Genomic DNA, 6000 nt, shown 5'->3' with positions numbered 1-6000 from the left:
GTAGGCTTAACCTTATCCTAACTAATCCTAACGTAGACTTAACCTTATCCTAACTAATCCTAACATAGATTTAACCTTATCCTAACGTAGACTTAACCTTATCCTAACTAATCCTAAACCTAACCTAATGCAACTTAACCTTATCCTAACTTATCCTAAATCTAACCTAATCCAACTTAACCTTATCCTAACTTATTCTAAACCTAACCTAATCCAACTTAACCTTATCCTAACTTATTCTAAACCTAACCTAATCCAACTTAACCTTATCCTAACTATATTTAAAAATAAAGTCGTTATTTATCCTAACTAATCCCAACGTAGGCTTAACCTTATCCTAACTAATCCTAACGTAGACTTAACCTTATCCTAACTAATCCTAAACCTAACCTAATCCAACTTAACCTTATCCTAACTAATCCTAACGTAGACTTAACCTTATCCTAAGTAAACAGAACTTAAAAATGTAACATAACATTAACTAATCCTAACTAAAACTAAACTTAATCGAATCGTTACAATTTCCTAATCCTAACTTAACCTAAATCCTTACTATTTCCTAACCATAACAAAACCTAAACCTACCTAACCTTACCTGAACAAATATAACACATCAAGAATACGCATGGGGTCAGGTTGTTGTCTTATTCCCAGACGCTGTAAGGTCATAAAATAACCATGAAAAAGGGCCTGTTTCAATAACCCGGTAATAGTATAGTAAAAAAAAAAGATATCTTGATATCAATTTCATTAAAGACTTAAATTGTTGATGTGGAAACGTCTGACGATTCCATCTACAGCAGAGGAATGAACTTCTGTGTGGTAAGTAAGGAAGATCGCCGCAAAACGGAAGAAAAAGATAAACGTCTTCTTGGCCAGGGCTGAGGGGAAGGGGGAAACGGAAAACCAGGATGAGCTTCTCCTCTCGCTCAGTCCCAGCCAGCCAGGGTTAGAACTAAGAAGAGCGTAATACGAAATGAAATTCATGGCTGGAATAGAATGAAGGACGCCCACGCAAATGGCAACCATGTTGAGGAAAAGGAGAAGCCGCATTTTGGCACCCCTGTTTCTAAGGAGCCAGAAGAGAACGGTACAGCCGATCAGGCGAAAACCTCAACCCCATACGCCTCCGCAACTAACCCTTGGAGTCGAGTTCACACACGCTTTGTAAAATCGAATCTTGTGAAATCTCAGAAATGCAAAAAAATGGCTTAATTTCCCGAATAAATTTATAGAAATAAACAGATTTTTAAACCAAATTTCAGAAAGATTTATAATATTTATAATATTAACTCGCAGTTCAATATATATTTCCCTTGACCTTTAACCTGTCTCCATTTTAATTGGAGTTCATTTGTTAAAGATAAATTAAGTAAATACATAGTTTACAGGCTTTCCTACCAATCAACACAAGGAGAGAAGGTGACTTAGAGCGTAAAATAGCAGACGATTTTACGCTCTAAGTCGCCTGGTCTCCTTGTGTTAATGCCTGTAAACAATGTATACAATGTAATATTTAAGTTTTCAAGTAAAATCACATTAAATTGCATTACAAAAGCTAAGACGGACAACAGTCAGAGTTCGTGGTCAACAAATTTCCTGAGCACTGCGCTACATGAACGTGTAAGTAAATGGAGCCCATTTTGGAAGAAAAAAAAGGGGTATTCCACGATATTTATCATATTCTTTAGTATTTTCACTAAAAAGAGCGCGGGAAAAGATCCGAGCTCGACCTGGAACTGCACCCACGCTTCTCATGGGAGAAAAGGCGCGCGCGGGCCGATTTGGTGGCGCGCGCCGATGTTAGAAACCTTTGCAAAAGGAAGGTTAGCCAGCCGCTGCTGCTTTCCAGAGATTGAGTTGAGAACGTCGGAAAGAGCATTACAACAGAGAGAGGAGAGAGAACGATAGAGTGTCCCTCGCGCGCCCTTTTTCCCTCCGCGCATTTGTTGGAGTGTCCAGATCATAGTTACGTTAGAGAAGCGAACGTATCAGGGTCCGAAAAAGTCCTCTCTATGCCCCTAAGATGAGAAAAAAATAACCTTTCTGATCCTTCATCCCAGAGAAAACGAAAAGACGACGCGTAATCTTAAAATGCTAGCGGGGCCTCCTTTACCAGAGAAGAGAAACGGTGTTATATCCCTCCTTTTCCGTCCAAACTAAGTCAGTCAGTCTGTCCTTTAAACGATAACATCCCCCCAAATCTCCTCCCAAACAAGTATCTAATATTATTTTTTTTAAAAAGACGTACAATATCTACCGGAGATAGTATAGATAGATATATCCTTTCGAGTCTTAGATAAAAATATTTTAAATTAAAATAATCAATAACTATTTTTCGTCGATAAATTAAAATTAAAAGCAATCTTAATTAAATTAAATTAATTTATTTCCTCCATCCATTCATTATATTTAAAATCTAACGCTAATTTAAATTATTTACGTATTAATTTATACGTAAACCGGTGTAAAAGGTCAAAGTTCAAGGCCGCGTTATATTTACTCGGATTTTATAGAATCAACTCCCTTAATATTTAATTAATAAATTGTAATTTAAAAATAATATATCTTATAACGGAATTAACGGCGATTTTTTAATTTATTCCAATTCTCAAGATGATACCGAGATTTTAATTTTAATCAATTTAACCGGTTTTGAAGTGAAGAACTGTTTGAGTTGAATATTTTCCCGTAGCGAATCTTCCTCTCCTCCCCCTACCTCGTCCCCCCTACTATCACGATGACATCATCATTTAGATTCCCCTCTATATGGGAGAAATACTTAATTACGTATGTTTTTACAAGCTTAGTCTTGAATTATCCGATGTTCCGGAATTAATTACAATATCCCCCAGCGTCAACGAAATAATCTCCCCCTTCCACCCCCCCACAAGTTAATTTATTTTGACTATTAATACGCTATTAATATTTTCTTCCGCGCTTAAAGAGAAAAAAGAGTAAATCCTTCAACGTAGCCAAGGTGAGGTCCACGAGTAATAATTTAAATTGATTTTGGGTCGGTGATACTAATCGTTGGAGATGGGCGGATACAATGCCATATCGGTATCAGTACCGATATTTGGCTAAACCGATATATTGGTATCGGTTTAAACTGGTATCGGCCCATCTATACTAATTACTAAAAAAAATCAGGTGAAATCGCTTCAAATGCTTGATTTTAAAAACAAAAATTTATAGAAACTTGCTTAATATTTATTAAAATTAACCAAGCAAATTACGAATTCATGAAGGACCCTAATTTGGAGACTACAGTTCTAAACCTAAATAAAAAGAGTAAATCCTTCAACGTAGCCAAGGTGAGATTCGCAATTACTAATTACAAAAAAAAAAAAAAGTGGAATCACTTGAAATTAACTGATTTTAAAAACAAATATATAGAAAATTTATTAATATTTCTTCTAATTAACCACCAAAAATGAAGGTAAATTACGAATTTACCTATAGGACCCCCCAAACTTGGCCACCATCGTTTTAAAACCTTGAAGGAGTTAACTGCATCGTGAATGTAATAGATTGTCAAATTATTACGAGATCATGAGAGTTGGAAACTTCAAACATAAACTATAATGACTGATTTTTTCTTCTTTTCTTGGCAGAAACCAAAAATCGGCGCCGTTTTATAAATGAAGAGGAAGAAAAAACCTTAAAGCCGGGAGTATAGTCATCGGCCGTTATTTCAATCCCCGATCAGTGACTGTGAAACGTCATTCTTTATTTTTGGAAACTGAGCGTGCTCCAAAGGAGTATGAGAGAAAAAAAGATAAGAAAAATTCATAGCAGCAGCAGCAGAACGCGGACGTTTTTTCTTTAAGAAAATTTTTCAAGAGTTTTCTCGAATCTTTCTCGCGAAAGCGGCATGCAGTTACTCGCTTAATTCTTAACGAGAAACTACGGAGGTCCTTAAACGCCAGTAAAACATTATACTACAAATATTAAAGCTCAAATTTGTGTCTTATATTTAAAAAAAACCCCAATCAAAACTATATAATTTCGGGATCGGGTATATATAATATAATGGAGACTTTGATACGACAAAGGATATTGCGAAACGTTTAAAAATTGCGCGTTGGTAGACCGTATATACGCCGGATAAGACAGCTAGGATCAGCATCTTGCCGGACACCGGCTATTGGAGCGGAGGGTCAACGTCAGACCGTCTCGCGACAACGTTTTAAAGAGGAAACTATGCTATTCAGATATACCTTCTCGAAGAATTCTTCCCACCAAGCGATTGGACAACGGGTGGTGGTACTTTTAGTCGCGGTTTCGGGTTCAAATACTTGTCGAAAGACCCGGCGGGCCGGTAGTCCCGGGGTCAACAAGGAACCCGACGGGAGAAGAAGGAGGGCTAAGAGAAAAAATTCATCGGACCATCGTCGAATATTAAAAGGACATTCCTCAATAAGTACTTGCCAAAGACTACGACAAAATTTAACAGTAAGGACAAGTACTTGGTGCCGAAATCATTGTGGAACGTAAGGGAAATAAACAACAGGCCTCTGACAAACCACAGAGTAAGTAAAAACATTGTTTTTAAGTATACTTTTGGTTGCATGGAATTGCGTGAAATATTGACATAATAGAGTAATGGCACCTAATTGCCTTTGATTGTATTAAGCTCTATGGGCAGTTAACATGGAGTGCCACTACTCTATTGTCCCGTAGAGATATAATTGCGAAATTTCCCCCAAAACAATTGTGCGGGCCAATTCTTTGAATCATTATATTCTAATCCTAATAAATGTCTACTTATCTTTTCCAAAATTCTCGTTAAGCGAGTTGCGTTACAAATTAAACCCTACGGATTTAAATACATCATTATTAAATTATAACTAAAAAAAAAAGGAATTAGAGAATGTATAATCTGAAAAGTAATTCGACTTAGTTGTTGTAATCCCAATATTTCTCCATTAGCTTTTACCAAATAATTCCTATTCTTTTGGGGTTTACTCCTTAATTTAATTGGTACTTAAATCATTATTTAAAGATGCCACCCCCCTCTAACAAATAAAAGATAATCCCAGATTATATACATACATAGTTTTCAGAACTAGGAGGATTGATGCCTTTTACAACAGGAGCACAAATTTACTCGGCGTACAAAGTGCAGTACCACGTAGCCTCAACTCATATAATGTAAATAGTATCAATACTCCTAGTCTGGAAACTATGTATTAAAGGATTAATTCTTATTAAACTAAATTAAAACCTAATACACCACCCATTTACGGTAAAATTAAATATAATTTTTGGTTTAAAACATTTGTTTTCAAACAGAATATAAATAAAATTTCTAATATTTGTGGTTTAAAAATCTTAAGAGGACATTAATTTTAAAGAAAACGTGATGACGTCACTATAGAGGCAAAGCTATAGTGACAAGCTAACAAAAGGGGTGAATGAGTTAGGTAATGACCTCATCAACACCCCAAATGGCGACATGTCTGGGACTTATATTTATTCATTTTCGGTTTTCGAAATATTTTCAAATTTTCAAACAACTACAACAAATTAAATCCTTAATTTTCACATTCCCAATTAAGTACTTAAGACAATCAAAACCTTCACGCCAGTAGATATAAACTAAACGATACCATCTCTTCAATTAAATATCGCAACTTGTAACATACATCGTCGAATATACAAAATCGCAACCAGTATGGCACCGAATTTTTTCTTTCTTTTTTTTTTTACTTTTAATTCGATTCCCCTAGGGTTGTGTTTGTTGTTAGCAGCGGCGACCATATAGGCTGCCGCTCGCTGTAGAAAAAGTAGTTAAAACGTCAGCGGGGTAAAGCCTATAGAATAGTGAGTTCAAAGGTCAAACGAGGCCCCTTCAAAAAAAAAGTAAGATAAAGGAGAGAAGCCTAAGAGGGAGGTTGCCAGACATGGATGGGGATTCCAAGATGAAAATCTATCGAAACCAAAGGCGCGGAAAGAATATAGAAACGGCAGTCAACTTATTTCTTAGTACGGAAT

Source organism: Phalangium opilio, unplaced genomic scaffold, assembly GCF_054372755.1.
Source record: "Phalangium opilio isolate 3A_F unplaced genomic scaffold, DU_Popi_V2 ptg000003l_1, whole genome shotgun sequence".
In the NCBI taxonomy this organism is placed as follows: Eukaryota; Metazoa; Arthropoda; class Arachnida; order Opiliones; family Phalangiidae; genus Phalangium; species Phalangium opilio.
The sequence above is the reverse complement of the archived record's forward strand: the minus strand, read 5'-3'. Positions refer to the sequence as shown.